The 25,180-nt window shown below is 46.3% G+C and overlaps 1 protein-coding gene across 16 annotated transcripts in view; it reads right to left on the bottom strand.

Annotated features, from left to right (window-relative positions):
- The window catches only part of Atxn1 (ataxin 1), a 410,902-nt gene that overhangs the window by 132,945 nt on the left and 252,777 nt on the right, over positions 1-25,180 (bottom strand). For 10 of the 16 annotated variants that reach the window (NM_012726.4, XM_087589782.1, XM_087589781.1 and 7 more), the window contains 1 exon segment: positions 13,793-13,913. The exons of the other annotated variants lie outside the window; for them this stretch is intronic. The gene's annotated coding sequence lies outside the window, so the exon portion shown is untranslated. 16 annotated transcript variants of the gene reach the window in all.

The following is a 25,180-nucleotide window of genomic DNA, read 5'->3' as shown; positions in this document are numbered from 1 at the left end:
GGAATCAGGCATTCCAAGCCATTCCTTGTTTTCCTTTCCAGTTCACTTGAGCATGAAGCTTTCCATATTTGGGCACTTGAAATTAGGAGAGGGATTTACCCCCTTATCACGCGCTTCTTTATCGGTTCTCTACATAAGGCTTTCACTGAAACTCTCTGATAAAAAACCGTCTAAAATGCTTGCTATGTGGCTCAGCAGTTAGGGATGCCTGTGGGCTGGGATTGCACCCAGGGACTATTTCAGACTCTGCTGTCGCTGAGGCATCCCATTCAGCAAGCAGCATGGAGAGGGGCTGAGCCTCCAGCCACCCCTCACCCTACCACCCCTGACCCCTGGAGCATGCAGGATAGTACTCCCGTTGACCACAAATAAAGATGGACCCCTCTTGCCAGGCGGTCTTTCTAAAAGGCTTTTCAACTAAGTGGTAAAACGTCTGAGCTAATCAAGTAGCCTGCCCCGTCCTAGAGGACCACGTCCAGGCACTAAGGTTCCTTGGCTTCTCTCGATTTCCACTTAGTCTCAATATTCGCCACGAGAAACTGCGCTTCAAAGTACAGGCCATGGGCCATTTGCAGGGCTCCGTTTTTCTTTTTAAAGCAGAAAAAAAATATAAAACCACCAAGAAATATGGTGAATTATGTATTTCAAGCACACGCCAGGGCCCTTCCCATTTTTCCCCATCACATTTTAAACACTGGAGCTCTAACGTAGAGAGCTGAGAAAGAGCCTGCGATTCCCACCCACCCAGCATCACACAAGTTTCAGAGTCCCAGACTGTACTTATAGAAACCACAGGTTATTCTCACTCTCACTTTTGAATTTGAATTTAGTGAAGTGAAACACTCATTTCCATTTTAGTATGTTTAAGAGCTAACACTGAAATGTATATTATAGGTCATATTTGGAAAGGAGTGGGTGAGCATTGGTCCAATCCAAGTTTATGGGGAGCATTTTGTTTTTGAGAGAGCTCCTCTGGCCACCTAGGGCACACTGCCTATTTTGAGCAGAAGAGGGAAAAGTATGTTGGAAGGAGAAGTGTAGTCAGCTGGACTGACCTGTGACAGTAATAATACAGGTAGTCATATTCAAAGAGCATCTTTGAGCCAGCACTCCCTTGGGTTCTGTTGACAATCTGTAGTCCACAAGGGTCTGTGGGATTCCGTTAAGAGCTGGGTCAAGCCCCTCACCTATGCTCAGCACTTGCCCTGGTAACAGGCTGTGGGCAGGTCCAGAGCTTCCTGCTCTCTGCTGTGCTTTGAGAACCCCAACCTCTCTTCTGGTTGTACAGCTTCAAACATGCTCACGAGTGCTGTACCACCTCTGAGTTGCGCTAGTCCTGTTTGCCCTTAACCACCTTTGGGCTGTCTTTCTGGGAACGATGCTAAGTGCTTTTAGGCTTCGTGTTGCTAGGTGTCCTACCCATCCTGTCAGCATCCTGTATAAAAGCTTTAAGTGGCTGTTTGCCTGTATTTGAGATAGGCTTCAAACCAGGTGTGGTGGTTCAGGCCTGATACACTAGAATTTGTGAGGCAAAGGCAGAAGAATTGCCACCAAATTTTAGGCTAGCCTGGTCTACATGGGGGGGGGTGATTAGTGAGCTCCAGGCAAGCCAGGGCTACAGAGCAAGACCTTGTCTAAATGCGTACACACACACACACACACACACACGTACACACACACGCACACACACACATACACCCACACACACAATCGTACACATGTATGAACTGCTTCAGCTTTTCAACATGCCATGTCCTCCAGCAATGAGCTTTGCACATGTTGTTTTCTGTGTGAGCAGAGCCAGAAACCCTAGACCCCCTGAGTTGAACCTACTAGGTAATTTGCCATTTGTGGCCAAAAAGAAATGAACATACATGAAAGAACACGTGACTGAGATCTCTCTTTTGCTACTCTTAGAACTTACAGTATGGAGAACCTTAGCTGAGTGTGGTGCCTTGACACCTGCTATCCCAGCACTTGAGTGGTTGCGGCAAAAGGATTGCTATGAGTTCCGGGCCAGCCTGGACTACAGAGTAAGACACTGTCTCAGGAAATAAATAAGTACAAGCACACTCAGGAGGAACAAGATAAAGGGGGGAGGAGACTATCTTACCAGAGGATAAGAGACATGCTAGAGTGAAACCGAGCCAGCCAAACTGAAGATCCCTTGTCCCTACAGCCTGTGAAACTTTCCAACAACCATTCCAGGCTAATGCACCTCAGCCTCGCTAGTACAGAACAGAATTGCCCAAGTGGCCTGCAGAATCATGATACAGTATGCTGTGGTAAGCCACTACGTGTTGGAATCATTTGTTACATGGTATACGCTGACCGATACACCCTAGTGTTTTGGTTGACACCTATTCAGACCTCGGGTCTGAGGATAAAGGCCTGATACCAAAGGACGCCACACTAGTTTGCATCCACAGGATGCTGAAGATGCCACTGGGAGAACTCTGCTCATGGTATAGTTGTTTATTTTCTCATCTCCTTCCCTAGTGACAGAAAACTTCTTAGCTGTTGTGGAGGGCCCAGCTTTTGCAAACACTCAGTCAATATTTGCTAGAATAAGACCAAAGAATACAAATCTTTGTCTTCAGGCTTTCTCCTGTCTTCAATGTCAGAGTATCGATTTTAGACATGTTTTTTTCTATACCGCTACCTAGATCTGTTAACAATGTCACATGTATGGTCATGTGCTTCCGTTTCAGAGTTCCACTCATAGCGAAAGTTATTGGGAATCTCCCTATGCTTTACATAGGTGAAACCATCATATCTCTTCACTTTACCTTTCTGTTTGACTAGGACTAAAAATTCACCTAAAATTCCAAGAGTCCTCAGTTTATACACATAGATAATTCTGACAGATGCTCTCACTCCTGGGCCACCGAGAGCCCTCGGATGCCGTGGAATGGCAGTGGTGATTGTCTTTGGAAGACAGGGAAACAAAGCGACACACAGGTAGTTTGTTCTTGGTCTTGAAAAGAGAAGGGGTGGAAGGGGAACTCTAACTACCTGATCTTGGCCTGATATCCCTCTTGTTAGATGGAATCCAGGGCACCCCATCCTCAGTTAATTAATTCATATTCCCATGTGGTCTACAAGGAGGAGTTGAGAAAGAAGAGTTGATAGGCTTATCCGAAAGGAGCCTCCAGCTACCGTGTATGTAGGTAGGGTGTGACATGTATAGACTGACATTCACGAGACTTAGGTTGGTTATCACTGATCTCACCAAATTTCTTTAAAACAAACAAACAAAAAACAAAAAAACAACCATCAGGGCCAGCAAATGACCCAGCAGGCAAAGACGCTTGCTGCCAAGTTACCTGAACAAGTATGACCTATGCTCAATTCCTAAAATCTACATTATCGAAGGAGAGGATGGATTCTCTCTCTCTCTCTCTGTCTCTCTCTGTCTCTCTTTGTCTCTCTCTCTCTGTCTCTCTCCCTCTGTCTCTCTCTCTCTCTGTCTCTCTCTGTCTCTCTCTGTCTCTCTCTCTGTCTCTCTCTGTCTCTCTCTGTCTCTCTCTCTGTCTCTCTCTCTCTGTCTCTCTCTCTGCCTCTCTCTCTCTGTCTCTCTCTCTGTCTCTCTGTCTCTGTCTCTCTCTCTGCCTCTCTCTCTCTCTCTGTCTCTCTCTGTCTCTGTCTCTCTCTGTCTCTCTGTCTCTCTCTCTCTCTCTCACACACACACACACACACACACACACACACACACACGTACGTGATTTAAATAAGGAGCTATCATCAAATCTGGATATTGCTGTCTTCTAACTGAAATGTCACTCACAGTCATTGTAGATCATGTCAACACGAAGGAGCTGTCTTTATGCTAGTGAGCCATGAATGATAATAAGTACTTACACAAAGTATTCAATTAGGAATTACAGAATCGTCTTTAAAAACCACTCCTCCTATAGAACAAGAATGCCCTTTTGGAGATATTCTTATTCCAGGTACACAGAGTGTCTTCTGTTATGCTAATCACTTAGAATAATGAGCGAGCTGTGGACCCTACACTCTGTCTGACACACCATCCGCTCACCTTAACTTCTTCCCTGCTCCTTTTGAAACACGATCTCATGTAACCTGGTCTGGCCTTAAACCCACGATCGAGCCAAGGATGACCTTGAACTTGGGATCTTCCTGGTCCTACTTCCTAAATCCTGGGATGACAGGCCTGTGCTACGGTACCCAGCCAAGCAGTGCTGGGAATGAACCTTGGGGCTTTTATATGCTGAAGAAGCATCCCACCAGCTGAGCTACCTCCCAGCCTTGATTTTACTTCACAGGAGACAGTTAAACAGACTGTGAAAGTGTCCACCTTTCCTTGAAGTTTCTTTTTTTCACCCAAATCATCTCTCTTAATTCAAGTCGCAGGTCTTATTAAATTATTTCTCTCTCTTCTGGCTCTGGAAGAGGATCTGATTAGTCACTGAGTACATGAGGGATGCTAATCTCACCCAGTTACATCCTCACCAGCATCATTACCACAGTGAACAGAGTTACACACACTTGCCTCAATTGTGGTCGTTAAGAGGAGCAAACAATCCCGAAAGCAGAGGAACTGTCTTAACGAAGACACAGGTGAGATGGGCTTTCCGCATCCCTTGTGCATCTCAACTGCCCTAGGACAGCCCTCTCTTCAAGTTTCCTGGGTTTTCCATCCCCTTGCAAAGGCCCCCCTTCAGTCTGTTTTTTTTTTGTTTAAGTGCCTTGATATTTCTAGGGGAAATTGTCAGCTAAACTCACCAGTCACAGCTAGGGGACTAATTAGTTTCAGACGTAAAGGTCAGCAAAGTCTGGGCTGGAGTAGTGACTCAGTGTGTAAGAACACTTGCTGCTCTTCCACAGGACCAGAGTACAGTTCTCAGCACCCACGTCAGAAGGCTCACAACTGCCTCTAAGTCCAGGCATTCACACAGACAGGCAGACAGACAGATAGACAGGCAGGCAGATAGACAGACAGGCAGACAGGCAGACAGGCAGACACATCACACACACACACACACACACACACACACCACTTTTTTAAAAGTGATGTCAGTGTCAGTTAAGGCCACAGACTTTTAGGATTTTTCTATTAGTTTGGTTCCAAGTCAGAAAATGGCAGGAGTCATTTGATGCCAGTTCATTGTGGTCTAATGGGAGGAGGAGAGAACTGGGAGGGCAGAACACAAGGTGAGCAGTGTTCTCACTTAGGGCTGGGCACCGAGATGGATTACTGGGGCCCAGTAGGAAAGCTCTCCTTACACTGGGAGCTTTCAGGCCAGATCTGTCAACAGGAAATGGAGGCCAGATCAGTGGTTTGGTGTTCCCTTCATTCTTCCTCCATCTCCTGACCTCTGGTTCTTCCTAGCTCACACCGCCAACTCTGAGCACCAGCGCTGATCATCAACAGAACATTAATCCAATTCACACACACAGACACACACACACACACACACACACACACGGACACACACACGCATGCAGGCACACACACATACACATGCACACATACACACACACACACTCACACGCATGTACCACACATACACACACACACAGACACACACATGCATGCAGGCACACACACATACACATGCACACATACACACACACACTCACACGCATGTAACACACACACACACACACACACACACACACACACACCGTGCTATCAAATGCATTGAGATCCCAAACATCCCACACGCTGCCTGGATGAACCGCTAACTGGCTTGCTACTAGTTGGCTTGCTACTCTCTGTGGGAAGGTATTTATGCCAGCCCATGTACTGTTTGATCTTCAGTAAATGACACTCCCATGGTCTACCTCAGTAAGTGACGTCCTACACCTGGAGGCTGGCCCAGATGAAGGAAATGTAATTCTCTCTGTGTGCCACGTGAGTGCCAGCTCCATTCTAACCCCCTCAAGGCTGCCCATGTCCACTGCCACTTCTTTGGTTGTCTTTAGGGAAGCACCAGCCTACAGGTTGCTACGACAACCGGCAACACAGCTGAGGCACAGAAACAAGATCACTAGGAGAGCTGGGAACAGGAACCACAGACACCAAGGATAGCACTAAGATCCCCACTGCTAGCTGCTCTGACCCCCTAAAAGAAGCACCAAAAAAGGGACAGGGGACTCCTTTCAGGCCCAACATAGTGACTCTGTTCCAAATAATGTGTGTTAGTTGCAGCTAAGCAATAATCCACTGACATTAATACATTTTGTTTATTAGTCTCCTGAGAGTCCAGGGAGGAAATTTATTCAGAAGTACAAGTGGGATGGCCAGAGGCAGGTAGAGAAACTGAGGTGGTTGAAGAGGAGAAAATCTACTTGTACAAGTAATAGTGGCCTTAAAAAACAACAACAACAACAATAACAAAACAAACAAACAGAAAAGAAAACCAGCATCCTATTCTTACTGTCCCATTCCTTAGAGAAGAAAGAGAAGGCAAAGTAGACTAGAAATCTAGGGCTGTCTTGGAAAATGGAGAAGAGAAGCTTTGTTCTATGTATGGAGTGAGTCGTACAGTGCTTATAGAGCCTCAGGCATGAAGAACGCAAAGTGTATTTTTAAAATTTAGCTCCTGTGCAAGCGACAAAGGTTCCAGCAGGGGGAAAAAAATATCAGAAGCGAAGAGAAACCAAACAGAAACTTTAGAAAATGATTTTAGCAAGGGGATTTAAGATCAGTAAATATGAGGTGTCCCAGGGTTGGAGAAGACGGTGGACATTCTGACTGAAATACTGCATGCCTAGGGCCGGGACTGGCGCTAGGGGGTCTATCGGCCACTTGTGCCAGCATCATCAACAAATACATTCAACTGCCAGGCGCTCAAGAACAGAAGGGAGACGGCCTCGGGGACTTGTTCCTATATGCTCAAGAAAGAAGTAGAATTTCCAGGTGGAAGTTGGTCAAGGACCTAACAAACGTGCCCCCAAAGAATTTGCCTCAGTTTACCCAAAGCAAATTCTCAAAAGCTGAACATGTTAGCACTCGCCCAGACTTCTAGAACTTGGCAGGCAGATGTGGGAGGATCTGGAGTTCATGATCATCATTGGCTAGAGAACAGCTTGAGGCCAACCTGAGCTACGGGAGACCCTGTATCAACAGACAAGCAAACAAACAACAACAATGACAAAAACCTCTAAAGACTGTGAACAAAAATCCCCACTTGTATGACATCCTGTTCCTATTTCAATTTTGGCGACTGGATCGAGGTCAATTGTTTCGGGAACATAAGCACAAATAGAAAAGAAAAAAAGACCTTGAAAGACTAACTTGGTTCAAAATAGGCTTCAAAGAATGCAGTTTGCTACCTCATCTAAAGGGGTTCTGTATTTCTGCAGACCGCTCTCACAGAATCATGTAATATATTCGCCCGGATGAAAGAAGATAAATCAGTTCTTTCTAGTGAAGATTCTTCATAGCGATAATCTACTATACAGTAATGCATTAGATCCCTGGTCCCACAAACCTCTAATGAAAACAGTCTGGTTCTGAGATCTTAAGTAGCCTGACTCAATTTCAAAAGCGCCTACCTGTACAAGACTTATCTTCCCGTGTTTGACTCATCCCTTGCCTTCTTGGGGCACACTTCTTGGGTTTTCCCCTGCTGGGAGGTCTAAGGCAGAGGCTCCTGGAAACCTGGCTCTCGGTCACTCTGCCCAGCACCCCTCTTGGCACACCTGAGTGCCTTGGCATCTCTGTCCCCAGCAGAGCTCTTCTGAGATAACCTCCTGAGGGCAGTGAACAGAGATGGCTCAGTCCTACACCCTGGACTGAGGACTTATCGTGGCTCATAACCTTCTTTTAAGAAATAGTATTCTAAAGGTCCGGTAGAAATCACCACAGTTGGTTAGGCTGTCACCCCCCTTCCCCCACAGAGCATAGATATGGCAGGAGTTCATGGACTCTTTCCTTTTCACAGCTCTTTCCTTCTGTGAGACTGCCGGGGGTGGAGGAAGTTGCACACTGGGAGAAGAAGGTGCTGAGGAGAATGTCTATGCCTGCAATGGCTGGACCCAGCCAATGGTTAAGTCTCCTCTCAGAAAGAATAGCCCATACACATTCAGGTCTCCAAAAGGTTCCTTTTCCGGATAATACACAAGGGAAGTGGCCTGGAACTGAGGACGCTACCAGTAAGTGAGGAAGGTGGGGAAAGATTCAAATGAGCAAGACAGGGAATCCTTGTACAAATCCTCACACTCCTGCAAGGAAATGGAACTACCTCACCTGACATCCATAGGCCAATCCCAAATTTCGAACAAGAACATGTAGAGGGAACCCACCTCCACACACACACACACTCTCAGTCAATAATACAATGCTCCCTCTCATCCCCCCCTTACCTATTTCAGAATGCTTTTATGACCATCTAGAAATTGGTATCTCAGATGTAAAAACTCTGACCTGACAGACACATTGGGAAGTCACTCGAGTGCTCTTAGAAGAATGTGCACACGCAGTTCTCTTACTCCCAGCCCAGAAATCACACCCCTTGTCTCTGTGCTGTTTGAACGGGCAGAGTGATGTTCGGTTTTGCCTGCTTCTTCCTAGGCACACTCTGAGTGATGTTCTAAGCAGTTATCTTGATAAAGGGTTGGAAAAACACCCAAGCTTCGGGACACCTTAATTCCTGCCATCCTCAAAAGCAGGGCAGTGTGTTGCCTTCCTAAATGGCTTCTGGTGGCTTCTCCCCACCGAAAACACCACAGAGCAGACGCTGAGCCTCACCCGAAGCAGCCCACCATGTCTTTCCTCTAAGCGGTGTGCCAGAGGGAAATGCTCTGCTGTGACCTTGTACTTCGCTAACTTCCGGTGTCACACAGCACTCCCAGCCCAGCTCCACACCAGGAATAAAATGGAACTCAAACGTCAATGAGATGACACGGCTGTCACCATCCATAGACAGCCAACTGTAGGCTGCTCATGAACAAGAAACCACAAACCACTCAGTTAGAACAGAGGAGGAAATGCGTGGTGTAGAATTTTGCTTTTTAAATACCCAAAAACCCCCCAGGCTCACTAATAGTTACACTATATATAATATGACGCCCTTAAAGATGTATTTATTTATTATATATATGTACACTGTAGCTGTCTTCAGACACACCAGAAGAGAGCATCGGATCTCTTTACAGATGGTTGTGAGCCACCATGTGGTTGCTGGGAATTGAACTCAGGACCTCTGGAAGAGCAGTCGGGTGCTCTTAACCGCTGAGCTATCTCTCCAGCCCAATATGACGCCCTTAAGTGCTTTCCCTCCCCACATTTATTTCACACACATCATAGACATTTAGCGTCTACTCCTACATGGCAGTGGGATCAGTGGATAAGACTGGGACTCTCCAACACCTACACAAAATGGCCATGAGGGGACAGGTAACTTCAAAGCCATGGTAGAGCATGGGGATGGGAAGATCACTTGGACTTGCTAGCTGGCAGTGCCCACATTGTCTAGCTTCTATTAGCCTAATTCCAGCTGTGGGGAATTTGATACCCTTTTCTGACCTTGTACATAAAGACATCTTAAAAGTTAATAGATTTATTCACTTTTATGTGTATATGTAATGTATATAGTTGGGCACGCACATACCATGGTGTAGGTTGATGTCATTATGCAAGTGAAGGCAGGTGCAGGATAGAATGAGGCCTGTCATTGGATGAGAAGGAAGGATGGGTGGGAGAAAAGTTTTGGAAAGGAGAGAAGGGCAGAGTGAGGAAGGAGCTGGGAGAACATGGCGGCAGATGTTAAGATTCCTCTCTGTGCATAGATACAGGTTGTTATGACTATTTTTAAGGGATGGGTGTGTACAGAATTTTGTGCTGTCTAGATGGGCAAATTCTATCTTATCAATTGGATCAGAGGTTACTGTCTGGTGTGTTCTTTCTTTTTTTTTTTTTCTTTTTTTCGGAGCTGGGGACCGAACCCAGGGCCTTGTGCTTGCTAGGCAAGCGCTCTATCGCTGAGCTAAATCCCCAAACCCCTGGTGTGTTCTTTCTTGTGGCGACTTAATTAAGTTCGAGAACGTGCAGTGGTGGGACGCACCAAGCCCGCCACGGAATTGGGATGTGTATGCCTGGCATGGTAAGAACCTGCCAAGGAAACTGTGAGTGAATGGCTCACAGACCGCCCAGGGTCAGAGGGATTGTGGGAGAGAAAGCGCGGAGTGGTATGTGTGGGAACCAGTTGTGACACTCGCCTTTTCTTTTTTACTGCAACACCATGGCAAGTATGGGAAGATCATGGGACAATTTGAAGGAGTTGGCTCTCTCCTTCGATCATGTGGGGCTTAGGGGGTTGAATCTATGTTGTTAGAATTGTTGTGAGTAGCTTTATCTGCTAAGCCAGTGGTTCTCAACCCGACTAAGGTGGCGAGCCTTTTAATAGAGTTCCTCAGGTTGTGGTGACGCCCCCGACCATAAAATTATTTTCATTGCTACTTCATAACTGTAACTTGGCTACCGTCGTGAATCATAATGTAAATATCTGTGTCTTCTAATGGTCTTAGATGACCCCTGTGAAAGGGTTGGTTGACCCCCAAAGGGGTCAGAACCCACAGGTTGAGAACTGCTGTGCTAAGCCATCTTGACATCCTAAGACTTCATTCGGTACATTAAACCAGAAGCACCTGAAAACTAGGTTGTAGTCAATCACTGGTTTTTAAGGAGTTAATGAGGAAAAAGGAGGATCTGATCTGCTTCGTAGCAGAGCAAAGCCCTGGTGACACTCGACACAAAAGCTACAACCGCAGAGGTCATAAACCTCCATTTCTCTTGTTGTCCATCTTGAAATGTGTCACCCGGGGTGCTGAGACCCAGCTTACAGGGCCACTTGTCACATCAAACACAAAACACAGGTCTCCTGACTCCTCCTTCAGCTCAGTGCCTTCCCCTTCCCTTGCAAGGCTTGGTGCCTCTCCACTTTTCTGAGAGCCAGGTGAAGACACCTTCGTGGGGAAAGGCCAACTGTTAGGAGAGTGTGACAGATGGGGGCAGCTGTTAATGAAACAGGCAGAGGAGTAAAACACACTGAGTAATGAGTCTGAGGCGTAGTCCGCAAGAGCTGATGAGGCTGGGCCGCTTTGACAATGCTGCTGGTGATCATGGCTTGCACCTTACAACGCCCACACTCACACCTGTCTGCGTGCAAATACACACTCCCTGGCTTTCCTCGTTTGTAACGCCCTTCAGAGGCACAGGCCTTAAGGCTCTCAAGCGATAAAAAGACATTTCTCGGCTCGCCTGAGGAGGTCACTGGAATTTCACATTTTCTTCCTCTCAGCTCACTCTGTTTACAGAGAGATTTTCAAGTGCCTTAAAGTTGGCCTGTGTGGCATCTCCAGATTTACACTTCGGGACCTTTGAGAACGTCACATAATGCCTGAGGTCTGATATGAACCCTTCAGAGCAACAGTAAAAAAGGAAAACCCACGGTGGTAGTCACAAAGCCGGCCTGGAACACAGCAACTGTTCTCATTTAAACCAAAGCTAGGCTTGAAAGTGACTTTCTGTGAGACCCATGCTTCCCAGGAAAACAGCACCTTAAAAACATCAATGCTGCCAGCAAGCGACCAGACCAGCTGTGTTGGCAGTGAAACGTCCTAACACTTAAACCCAGCAGGGTCCCAGGGTAGTCCATGAGCATGACAAACCTTTTTTGAGAAAATACTTAGACAATTCTCCTCCCATGATGCAACCGTAAACCAACGTGTCAGTTGCTTAACGTATCAGAAGCATACAGCAACCCACAGACTTATAGAATACCACTCTCTTTGGTGGTAATGGGGTTGGTGAGCCTAGAGTCATCAACATGCTTGATCTTAACAGTACAACTAAGATTAGAAGCCTTGGTCATGGGTGCCAAGGCATGTCACAAACTTCTAGAATCCATAGGATCACACCTACAAGTGAAAACACACTCAAACAACAGTGCCTTCTGGGAGCTACAATGAGGCACAGGGAAGTTTTGAATTTAAAGGTTTAAATTTTTTTTAAAGTGTGTGTGTGTGTGTGTGTGTGTGTGTGTGTGTGTGTGTGTGTATGTGTGTTTCATAGATGCAGTTTCCCGTGAAGGCCAATAGAGGGCACTGGATCTCCTTGGGGTGTAGTCACACAGAGTAGTGTATTTCTCTGATGTGGGTGCTGGGAACTGAACTCGGGGCCTCTGGAAGAGCAGCATGTGACCCTAACCTCTGAGCAGCATGTGACCCTAACCTCTGAGCAGCATGTGACCCTAACCTCTGAGCCATCTCCCTAGTTCCAGGAAGTTTTAAATTGAACGAGTTAATTTTGACAATACTATTAAACCGCTAGGAACTAGGGATAAACATCTTAATATATATCACAAGATGTTTTTGAAGATTCTTTTGACATCAATACCCTTTCTCTCCGCTAGGTGCTGTGTCTATCTCAACTTTATGAAATCTTTTAGGCAGTCACAAAGAATAAGTGATAGAGGACTGAAAAGTAACTGTGACTGAGTCACCAGTTCAGTGGGTAAGGGCACTGGCTACTAAGCCTGACCATTTAAACGTCACTGAAACCCACACAGAATGAGAACCTACCTGGAAGCTATTCTCTGACCCCCACATTCAACCTCTCCCCCAACACACATAATCAGTAAGTATAATTAAAATAAAAGACTTAGAAAATTCAAAACTTATATATGTTATAAGATGTGCAGTTGAATGCTTACAGATTCTAATTGAAGTTGGCTAATTATATTCTAAAACACAAAGATATTATTACTTCTTTTCTCAGAGGAGTCCACTGGCCATCTAGGACTTTCCTGTGGTTATATTCTTTCCTGGTTAACACTCTCCTAGATTTTGTGGACTCTGTGTGTGTGTGTGTGTGTGTGTGTGTGTGTGTGTGTGTGTGTGTGTGTGTGTGTTTGCGAGTGCATATGTGCACTGTTGTGCATGCAGTGGAGGCCAGGGGTTGATGTTGGATCTCTCTCTCTCTCTATTGCTCTCCCTCTTGTTTTTTGAGACAGCATTTCTCACAATCAAATGGCAGATCTAGGCAAATCCATTTCAAATTTCACGGCAAATAGGGCTCCTCTAGGCTCAGAGTGGGCCACTTAATCAACCCCCAGACATTGAAACTTGTCAAGAGGCTTCAGCTGACATGAAGTACAGTTTACTAATCCCCACATCACGGACAATCACCCTGATTAAATCAGCCACTTCTGAATCAGAGAAAAACCCTCAATAACTGTTCTTCCACACAGGTCTGCCATTTTGAAAGTAAAAACAAAAAACAAAACAAAACAAAAAAACCCCAAAAACCAAAACAACAGAAACAAAAACCAACCCAACCCAACAACAACACAAATCCAAAAGCAAATCAACAGCAGCGATAGCAGCCACAGAGAAACCAGCAACAAACATCATGGTTGAGAGAAAGAGACCAGAGATAAGTAATACTATTAGTTACACATGGAAATCCAGGCCTTAATCCTCATCTCATTCACTATCCTAGAAGAACAGTGGCAGACAGTCCCCTATACATCCGATACCACCGACTATGCCAGGAGCGAGAGCACAGAACCCTGTATTCTGCAAGCAGACCATCAGCTCTGCTCCACGGCGCAAGGGAAAAGGCAAGTTTGTAGTTAGTAATGTAGAACCTCTTCTGGAAACAAGAGATCTGAGAACTGGGCGAACACCCAGGGCTCACACTAGCAGCCCCTCACACCAGGGACTCACACTGGGCAATCACCCAGGGTTCACACTGACAGCCCCTCCCACTGGGCTCACCGGTCTTTACAAGGAAAGTCTGCAGACAGTGTTCACTTACAGCATTCACTATGTTCTGCTCCCAGGAAGCCTCCCTGAGACTTCACCATGGAAACTTCCCTCAGCAACTGGGCCGCCCAGGCTCTGGTGTTGTCTTTCTTTCACAGAGAGGTTAGAAATACCTGGCAGGAGAACAACCCAGAAAGAAAGGATATGGTAAATACATTCATCTAATCATTTTTTTTTTCAGCAATCTGGTCATCTGGTCAACCAAAGTGATAATTTACCAAAGACCATTTTCCAGGACCTGCTTTAGTTAGTTAGTTAGTTATTTAGTTTGTTTGTTCGTTCATTCATTCGTTCGTTTTTGGGTTTTTTTTTTGTTTGTTTAATTTACTATGTGACATAAACAACTTTTTTCCCCCTTATTTTTTCCCCTCTCCCATGAGAAGCCAATTCTAGGAAACTTCAAACCTAACCCTGGGTGTGACACAAACTTGCTCAAAAGAAGTCGCTATTTGCTGGAGTGTGCGGTGTGCACCTGTAATCCTAGCACTGAGGAGACAGAAGCAGGAGAGCTAAGTCAGCCAGGGTTATAGGAGACCCTGTTTTGAAAACACCAAAACCAGCAAGGAGAGGGAGGAGGGGAGTCAGAGAGAGAGAAGTGGGGAAAGGAGAGGGAGAGGCAGGGAGGGAGAGAGGGGGGAGAGGAAGAGAGAGAGAGAGAGAGAGAGAGAGAGAGAGAGAGAGAGAGAGAGAAAGAGAGAGAGAGAGGAAGAAGAAGGAGGAGGAGGAGGGGAGAAAGAAAGAGAGAGAGGAAGAAGAAGGAGGAGGAGGGGAGAGAGAGAGAGGGAGAAGAAGGAGGAGGGGAGAAAGAGAGAGAAAGGAAGAAGGAGGAGGGGAGAAAGAGAGGGGGGAGAAGAAGGAGGAGGAGGGGGGGAGAGAGAGAGGAAGAAGAAAGAGGAGGGGAGAAAGAGAGAGAGGAAGAAGAAGGAGGAGGAGAGAGAGAGGGGGAGAAGGAGGAGGAGGAGGAGGGGAGAGAGAGAGAGAGAGAGAGAGAGAGAGAGAGAATGAATTGCTAGAGGTATAGTTTACAGGCACAGCACTTGTGTAGCACCCCTGAGTTGAGTTCCTGGGCCTACTCCCCAGCACTGGAAAAACAAACAGGATCCCCAAATAAGTCGCTTGACTTAACTCTCAGGAAAAGGAAGCAAAGACTACAATCTTTGGCCATTTTCATACCTCCCAGCGAGACTGGGAAGATCAATAAGTGCTCTTGAGAAGCACTCGACGTTCCCCAGAAGACAGACACTATGTCAACAGAAGGTGTTATTATTGGTCACAGCCTGCTACTGAGCTCTCTGAGCCAGGGTATAAAACCCAGCTTTGGCCGAGCACCAAGCTCTCCCGGGCACACTCAAACACTGACACAGCCCCGTGCTGCTGTGGTGCGGGAGGTAAGAGCAGAGCTGGAGATTCCTGAAATCTCCAGGAGAAATTTCAGAACGTAAAGAAAGGTCGAGGGCAGGAAACGAAATCTGGAAGGAGCACCAAGGCACACTACGGAGCCAGGCAGGAGGATCGTGGTTTGGGCCACAGCAAAGGGCTGTCTTCAACTGCAGATTCACGGTGTTTCTTGTGCCCAGTGTCCGCAAGACCGTGTAAGTTTCCACTTGCCTCTCTGCCACATCTCCCCAGTGACTGTAACATTCACATACACAAAGGTGGTACGAGGAGGCTCTTCCTGAGAATAGGACCGGATCCAGCTGGCTGGTGGCTTTAATGCAAACTGCTGCTCACAGCCTGGTAGAGAATGCTCTACATCTGGATTTCCTGTTTCCCCTCCTTTCTGGCAAACCCACAGGAGCAATCACTTGGAGGCCAGTATTATCAAAGGTCTGCCCTGGGAGGAGCGACAGTGGAGGGCATGAATGACTGTGTACCAGTGGCTTTGGGGGACAATGGAGATGTAGGGTTGCTAGCTCCAGTCAGGATTTGTTTCTTCCAGTGTCATGAGCACAAGTTGAACATACTTGGGGCTTGAAGTTTTAGCATTGTGGGTGTGGAAAGTGTGATTTCTAGTAGGGGAAAAAAAAGTGGCTCTCTCAAATAATAATAAAAACAGCAATGATGATGACAGGAAGAGGAAGACAATGAGGAGGAAGAGGAAGAGGAGGAGGAGGAAGAGGGAAAAGGAGGAAGAAGAGAAGGAGAAAGAAGAGGAAGAAGAGGAAAAAGAGGAGGAAGAGGAGAAGAGGAAGAAGAGGAGGAAAAAGAGGAGGAAGAGGAGAAGGAGGAAGAGGAGAAGGAGGAAGAAGAAGAGGAAAAAGAGGAGGAAGAGGAGGAGGAAGAAGAGGAGGAGGAAAAAGAGGAGGAAGAGGAGAAGGAGGAAGAGGAGAAGGAGGAAGAAGAAGAGGAAAAAAGAGGAGGAAGAGGAGAAGGAGGAAGAAGAAGAGGAGGAAAAAGAGGAGGAAGAGGAGAAGGAGGAAGAGGAGAAGGAGGAGGAAGAAGAGGAGGAGGAGGAAGAGGAGGAAGACAAAGAGGAGGAGGAGGAAGATAAGAGTAACATAATATCAAATCTTAGATTTGGAACTGGTAACACTGATTAGTAGAAGTCAAAATAAATTTTTTAAAAGGGAGAGACAAAATTAGTTCAAAAAGGAGGAAGGACGTATCTATTCTCCTGGAATTAATCATGGCTTTTCTAGTGGATCTATCTTATGGAGCACTTTCTTATTAACTAGCACCTCCAGAGGACAGAATTTCACTTAATGCCACTACACTCAAATAGGGCCAGAAAAGTGAACAAGAGAGGCAAGGACCACGTTCTTCTCACACCCAGAGGGATACAGCTTCAGGGAACTGTACCAGAGTGTTTTTAAAATATGTTAAGATTAGAGACCCAGACAAGCATCAGGAAGGGACAATAGACAACTGTGATTGGGAGTGTGGGGCCCAGGTGGGGCTTGCAGAGAAGTAAAAGGCAGAGAGAGCTTAGTGCAGGCAAGGCTGGAGGTGCAGCTCAGTGGCAGAGCCCTGGCCCAGAAACAGGCCTCAGGTTTCAGCCAAAGGAAACAGGCTGAGCATCGGCAAGCCTCCTCTAGAGTTGGACTCATTTCTGACACTGTTTTGATGGAGTCCTTTGTTACTTATTTCTTCAACTACCTTCAGAGATCTCGGAGGAAGCAATTCTTCCCTCTGAGTTAAGAAGCACTGCCAGGAAGAGCCATTCCATGGAGGTATTGTATCCATGTGACAGGCAAGGAGGTGCTGGTTCCCTGAAGTACCAGAGGTTACCCCAACATAGTAGTGAACTGAAAGGCTGTCTTATCACAGGTTGGTCACAGCTGAAGAGAATCCACTCAAAGGGGGCTCTAGCCTGCATGATGGCGTATGCCTGCAAACCCAGAACTGGGGAGGCTGATGGTAGGAGGATCATGAGTTCTGGGCCAGCCTGAGCTCTGTGGTAAATGTTAGAATTGCAGGTAAGGCTGGGTCTATAAAGGGAGGCCCTGTCTCAGAAACAAAACCAACCCTAAAGGAAACAACAAAAATAAAAAACATTTCAAAGAGCATAAGCCAGTTGTTACGTGCGAAGTTCTGGGTGTGTGTGGTGGCGGGGGTTGACAAAACCCAAAAATTTCTGGCTTTCGAGCGCTCATACACACACACACACACACACACACACACACACACACACACACTCACACATACTCACTCACACACACATTCACACACTTACACTCACACACTCACACACACAGACTCACACAGTCACACACACTTACAAACACAAACACACACACACTCACACACTCACACACACAGACTCACACACTTACACACACAACCACACACACTCACACATAGACTCACACTTACACACACTCACACACTTACACACACTAACACACCCACCCACACACACAGACTCACACACACACAGACTCACACACTCACATAAACACATTCACACAAACACACACTCACACACACTCACACACACTCACACACAAACGCACACACAAACACACAAACTCACACAAACACAAAAACACACACATTCACACACACACAAACACACACATAAACACACACTCACACAGACTCACACACAAACACACACACTCACACAGACTCACACACAAACACACACACAAACTCACACAGATTCACACACACAAACTCACACACTCACACAAACACACATTCACACACAAACACACACTCACACACACACATAAACACACACTCACACAGACTCACACACAAACACACACACAAACACAAACTCACATACACAAACACAAAAACACACACATTCACACACACACAAACACACACACACACACACACACACACACACACACGCTTGTCTGATTTTTTTTTAAATCATCTCTCCTGTACCTAAACAACATTTTATGTTCAACTTCAACAGTCCCTACCACGTTTGTCCTGTATTGTAAATTGGGACTCAGTTTATGTAGCCCCAGTGAGGAGAGGAGCATATACAGAAACAAGCAGTGAGAAAGCTCTGTTCGTCTCCAGTACTTTCTTGTTCCCCACCCTCCCAGATCTGGTTCCACATAATTCTTTCATTAAGGAAAAAGAAAGTCAGTATTTTGTATCCTCCAAACTGATGTAATCCGCAGGCAGGCCCACTCATGTTCTCTCTCTGAATGGAGTCAGTCTGGAACAAATGTGGCCGGCCGAGCCCTGCCGAGTCTCTTCCCATTTAAGATAGCCAGGATAAAATATGATTTTATCCGCTATAGCTTCTCACAGAAAAACACAAATATCAATACCGTTCCACCTACAGGTCTGGGAATATACCCCACCCTGACAGTTATGACAAGCCTCAGCAAACCCGGAAAGAAGAGAGGGTGCAAAAACCCGAGATTCCTTGCAGCCTGGTTGTCCAATGTCTTTGCCATCAGACCTGGGGACATATGCCAGGCTGACAGTCTCATCCTCCGTTCACAGGACAAAGGGACACCACGCCAGCTTCTCCTTCTCTTGCCTGCCCGGAGCACTTGCAGTCTCTGCTGCACATTTTGACCCCAGGTCATTTTCAAGTCGGTACTCTAGTATTGTCTTTTTACCCTCCATTGGGTTTACTGAAATCGTGAAGGCTCAGAGACTTTATAAGCTTCCTGAGGACTGAGACCTTGCTATGGCCTTGCTATGCAAGCTCCTAAGAGCATCTAGCGGGTAGAGCTTTGAATGAAAAAGAAATGATCCGAGGCCCAAGCCCCATCTAGAAGAATTTAACCCTTACCTGCAAAAGGCTTAGTCCTTCATAGCTATAGTTCAATCTCTTCCCTGCAGAGGGTCTCCCCTTCTTTCTCTCTGAGCAGGTACACTTTAACATGTGTGTGGAGGCCAGAGGACAAGTTATGGGGTGTCATTTTTAACGGGGTTTCTCACTGGCCTGAGACTCAGCAAGCAGGCCAGCCTGGATGACCATCTGACCATCTGTCTCAGTGATCCCGGGGCCGGAATTCCAAGCTCGATTGTTTTCCCCTTTGAAATAGGGTCTCACATGTGGCCCCGGCTGACCTGGAACTTGCTATGTAGAGAACACTGGCCCTGAATTCACAGAGATTTCACATGCTTCTCCCTCCTCAGTACTGGGATTAAAATAAATACCATATGCCTGCTTTTCTAAAGAGTAGACTATGGGGGTTGAAATGTGGGCCCTCATCCTTGTAAGGCAGATACTTTACTGAATGAGCCCCCCACCCAGCTCCCCAACCCCTTCACCTTTCTCTGACATCCAAGGACTTGGAGGTGTGGCAGGGGCTTGCCATTCCAATGGAAGTTTCCCACAGAACCGGGAACAGTTACACTTGGCCTCCTCCTTCCTGGTCTTTGAATCCATTGCTTTTTTTTTTTTGTTCATTAATGGCCTCTGGAAAGCTGTTTCCTCCCTCTCGACTATTCACACACTCATTCCACCTTCTTGCCGGCAGGAGCCCATCTAGACCCTAGATTCTCACAGTGTGTTTCCAAAAACCTCTGTGGTTGAGACTCTCGCCCTGTGTGGAGTAGACCTGGAGATCTCCAGCTGAAACCCGCCTCAGACTCAGAGAGAAGCCATCCCTAGAACTGCTCATTGGGAAAGCTTAGGTGTGGGTCGGAGAAGCTGTAGTTCCCAGGAGAGAACGACACTACTGTTCTGGTTCACACTCAGAGAACCAGCCCTCTACAGGGGCACCCTTTCAGCCAGATGGGGGTGGGTGACCCTTATCACTCTAAGATTGATATCCTGGAATGGATGATGTTAACATAGTCCAAAGAGATGCCAAATGACCCAAGCAAAATAAACCCATACACTGTTAAATGTGTACATGAAACCTGGGAAACCTGCAATCTTCCTCCACTTAAGTTCTTAGTCTATTATGACATCTCGCCACCTTCCTAAGGTCAACTCTATCCTTCATCCCTTTTCTTTCCCTTTTAGCTCTCAACATTTTCCCTAGCCTATAAGCATGCTACCCTTTCTATTTCCCGAATACAATGTCCTAGAAGGTTTCCAAAAGCCTAGCGCCTTGATCTGATTGACCAAGGAACAGGTTAAAATGGAGTGCAAATCTCAGGTCGGCATTTCAACACCAATATCCTAAAGCATGGGAGTTGGAGTTCCACCATGATTTTTATAAACTGTTTTCCTCGTTTAAAGGTCATCACAGCACATGCCTCCCTGATGCAGGGACCTTTCCCAAGTCTTCATCCTAATGAGTTTCTGTCTTAATACCTAGCTTAGTTCACTAGAGCTTGATTCAAGTTTTCTGTCGTTTGAGAGGTTTGCATCTCTGTCCCCCACTCCCACCCTCCACTCCCTCTCCCTATACCCTACCCCCATCTTCCACCTCAAGTTAGATTTATTCCCGGAGTTTTCAGTTATAGTGTGACACACGTGACCCTCTGCGGGTCCCCACCATTGGCCTGTCCCTAGTGTGTCTACACATCTCCTCTAAGTAATTCAGGGAATATTTTTCCACATCTGGATGCTGTGAAGGTGTCTGACATCTAATTCAGACCCCAAACCACTAAGTTTAAACTACAGGGATTAGACATGGTAGGTCAGACCTGACTGGGTAGACCTTTCAAAGGGACAGTGTTCAACACGGGAAAGGACATGTTGGCAGGGGCAAGTCACATGATATGAAACGAAGGAGACCACAGGAAGCTGAAAGTAACAAGCACTGCATAGACAGCAAAGGAACAGGGGCCCAGAATTAACAACCATAAGAAGTAATGCATACAAATAACCACGTGAACTTCAGAAAGGCCCTGGGCTTCAGGCCAGAAAGTACCTCAGGTAACTGTGATGTCACTCTGGAGGGAATAGGAACAGGGAAGCTAAGGGAGCCATGGATGAGTGAAAGACAGAAACTAGTGCCTAAGAAACGGGTTCTAGTCACTGCCCTTTGTGTGTACAGTAGTAGAAATTAATACACGTGTCACTATGAATTCTGATTTTCTATGAGTCTTCTTTGAAGTGTTTTTGCTGTGTGTGCATGTGTGTGTACGTGTGTGTGTGTGTGTGTGTGTGTGTGTGTGTGTGTGTGTGTGTGTGTGTGTTAAATGAAACAGTGTCTTAAGTAGCCCAGTCTGGTCTTGAACTTCTGACCTTCCTGCCTCTACCTTCTAAATGCTAGGATTACAGGAATGTACCACCATGCCTCCACCAGCTTTTATCGTTCTACTTCAATCTAAATAAAGTAATACTTTTCATTTCTCAGAGACGGCATCACTCTGGAGTTTTGTTTTGCGTCTTTAAAGACAGCACGTTACTCTGTAGCACTGATGGTCTGGTCCTCAGTTCATAGCCTAGTCTGGCCTAAAACTCACAATAATCCTTCTGCCTCAGGCTCGTGAGGGTTAGGCCCGAAGGATGTACCACCATGCCCATCCAGCTCCTGCAGTCCCTTCCTGCAGTTCCTTTTTATCCTGAGCTGTATTTCTCCTCTGTATGCCTTTGTCACTGTCCCATGGCTGGGAAGAGACACCATGACCAAGGCAACTCATACAAAAGAAGGCATTTAATTGGGGGCTTGTTTATAGTTTCCATTAGTCCATTAGCAGCATGGTAAGGTGCATGGCGGCATGCAGGGAGGCGCTGGAGCTGAGAGCTACGTGTTGATCCATAGGCGAGCAAGCGAGCAAGCGAGCGAGCGAGAGAGAGAGAGAGAGAGAGAGAGAGCGAGCGAGCACACTAGAAGGGAGGAAGACTGAAACTGGTGTAGACTTTTGAAATTCCAAAGCCCACCCTCAGTGACACACTTCCTCTAATAAGGCCACACCTCCTAATCCTTCCAAATAAGTGCCACTCCCTGAAAACTAAGCATTTAAATATATGAGCCTGGGGGGTGGGGCAGATTCATCTCTCCCAAGCTACTGGATATGTATGGTGCCAATCGGCTTGCTTCAAAACTTCCCGCCTCCCTGCCCAAACCAATTCCTATTAAGTTTCCAACCCACGCCAATGGCACTGTTGTCTTCTCTTTCTCCCATGGTCTGTTTGCTGTCAATCCCTAACTGTGCCCACTCTGTTCCCACAGCCCCATGCTAGTCCCAACTCCTGGCAGAAGTTCACGTCATTCTGGTGCCTTCGGCAGTCTAGCCAAAATGAGTTACCCTCACAGTTCCAAACCGCCTGGAGTAGCCATTAGGTAATGTGGCTTCTTCCTGTCACATGCCATATCCACAGGTCCCTACAGCTCCTGGAAATCTTCCAAAACCCCTTTATCAGAGGGGTACAGTTTAAGACGGATTCCCACACTGTGCCCTATTCTGGCTTCAAAAATTCATACCACAGCAACTTCCCTGCCTCAGTCTCTAACAGTAGACTTTTAAATGATTCATTTCGTATGTGTATATGAGTACGCAGGTGCCATAGAACTCGGGGGTGTCAGAGGAGAGCTCTCAGGTGTCAGATCTTCTACCAGGTGGGTCCCAGGAACGTAACTGGGGACACGGGCTTGTTGGAAAAGTCCTTTACGAGTCCCTCCATCCTACGCAATGTGTTGAGGACTTCCCTAAGCTGTTCATTCAGTTTCCCTTCCTACTTCTCCTCTAGGGTGTTTGCTTGTTTATCTGTTTTGTTTTCCTGGTGGTGCTTGAGACAGGGCCCAGAGGCTTGCACAAGCTACACGAGGCTCTGCGGCTAAGCAACAGTTACAGTCCAGCTCACGCACTCTGGGTCAGCCGCACGGAGCCACTGACTTCCTCTCTGGGAATCCACCACTGTTCCATACGTCAGAACACAAGACACACACCTCCTGCCAAGCCCACACCCAGCCTTTCCTATAGTTCCCATCCTCCTCCTGGCTGTGACTTCTCCATCGGAAGTGCTACGATTTTGCACATGAACTCTGGCAGATTTTACTCCTGACCCTCAGAGGTAGTCATCGCTTCGTGCCTTCTCCTGAAAGACTTGACGCCTTCCTGTGCAGTTTGTAGCAAAATCCACCACGAACAAGAGTCTATTCCCGTCTTGCTTTTCATAAGCTCCCAAGTGTCTTTTTCAAAAAAGACCTTTTATTTTAAATCGTGTATATTTCTGTCTGTGTGGGGTTATGTGGACATGAGTGGAATTGCTTGCAGAGGCCAGAAGCAGGTTTCCTAAAGGTAGAGTTGTAGATGGTTGCTAACTACCTGAGTTGAGCACTAGGAACTGATCCACCGTCCTCTAGGGTATATACTCTTTGTGGCTGAGCCATCTCACAAGCCTCTGGAAGGCTTTTGTAAATCAAAACCCCTTGATAAATTCCTGCTGACTAGCTGGACCTGCTGGCATACAGCTGCAACGTCAGCACTCAGGAAACTGAAGCAGGAGGATTACTGGGAGTTCCAGGCCAGCCTGGTCTATGTAGCAAGCACTAGGACAGCCAGAGCGATGTAGCAAGACACTGTTTTTAAAAATTAAATTTGTTTTTTTTTTAAATCACACACAAATAAAACAGAAATTCCTTTTGACTAAGCTGCCTTGTGTGTGTGGTATTTTGCTTTGCTTTGTCCTGCCTTCTAACCTCTTTCCTAGTGGTAATCAAATGAGAGTTCGTTCTCTCTCTCTCTCTCTCTCTCTCTCTCTCTCTCTCTCTCTCTCTCTCCTCTCTCTCTCTCTCTCTCTCTCTCTCTCTCTCTCTCTCTCTCTCTCTCTCTCTCTCTCTCGGTGCCTTGGAGAAAAACCATTACATAAGCCAGCAAAGAAACTGCTCAGTCAATGAATGAAATGTTTTGTAAGAGCCTTTCCTTCCCATGAGGGACTAAAGCTGACTTCTGAGGAAGAAGAATCAAGCAGAGCTGTCAGGGGAAGCTGAGGTGAAAACACTCAGAGAGGTGGGCCTGAGGCTGCACCAGTTCACACAGGTAGGCAAGGAGCAATGGGAACAGGGCACAGAAGGACTGGTGGGCGTGAATCCTAAGAAATACTGAAGGACCAGGTTCATTCACCAGACCGTATGCTCCCCATGTAACCAACGACTAACAACCATCATGGATTAATGACTAGGAAGCACCTTCCAGACTGGCTACCCCTGGATATACGTGGGCTGTTAACTGCTTGGTGTTGGGGGGAACTCAGAACTGAAATTAGCTAAAATCTATTCAAACAAGGTGAAGTTAGAGAAATAAATGTTTAAAAATTCCTCTGGTCAAAGATTTAAGACCCCTTTCATTCATATCGACCCATGCCACCGTTTCCTATTGTTAGTGAATCTCATTACATGAGGGTGAAGCTTTCTTCATGTGTGTGCATGTATTTGTATGTGTGTGTATATGCACATGCATATGCATGTCCGTGTGTGTGTGTGTGTGTGTGTGTGTGTGTGTGTGTGTGTGTGTGTGTGTATCTGGGTAAAATATAATGATACATCCAGAGGGAATTAGGTCTGTGTGGCAGAAATAAAATGCGGATAAGAAATAAAAATTCTGTAAATAAAGAAATATATCTAATAAAAATAAAAAAAAGAGATAAAAATTCTATGGATACTTATAGGATACCTGATTGGCAATTAGATGAGTCTATGGGGAATTAGTTTAACAACAAGATAGCTTGTGCTTCTTGCCAACAATTTATTCTTGGGTTTATCTGCTACACTTCTGGTCTCATGGAGACACTTAGGTCCTACAGTAGGGGGTACTGTGGCCCAGGAGACAGTGAATATTGATCTAGAAGTCTGGAGATCACCCTGTAGTTTCATGTGTCCTAGGTTACTAGTCCCCTTTCTAGCTGCCATGAATCACATACACCTTTTCCCTGGAGAACAGCACTTTTTGTTTGTTTGTTTTTTAGATTTATTTTATTTTATGGATGTGACTACACTGTCGCTGTCTTCAGACACACCAGAAGAGGGCACTGGATCCCATTACAGATGGTTGTGAGCCACCCTGTGGTGGCTAGGAATTGAACTCAAGACCTCTGAAAGAGCAGTCAGTGCTC

This window comes from Rattus norvegicus, chromosome 17 (genome assembly GCF_021556685.1).
Source record: "Rattus norvegicus strain SHRSP/BbbUtx chromosome 17, alternate assembly SHRSP_T2T, whole genome shotgun sequence".
In the NCBI taxonomy this organism is placed as follows: Eukaryota; Metazoa; Chordata; class Mammalia; order Rodentia; family Muridae; genus Rattus; species Rattus norvegicus.
The sequence above is the reverse complement of the archived record's forward strand: the minus strand, read 5'-3'. Positions and strand labels throughout refer to the sequence as shown.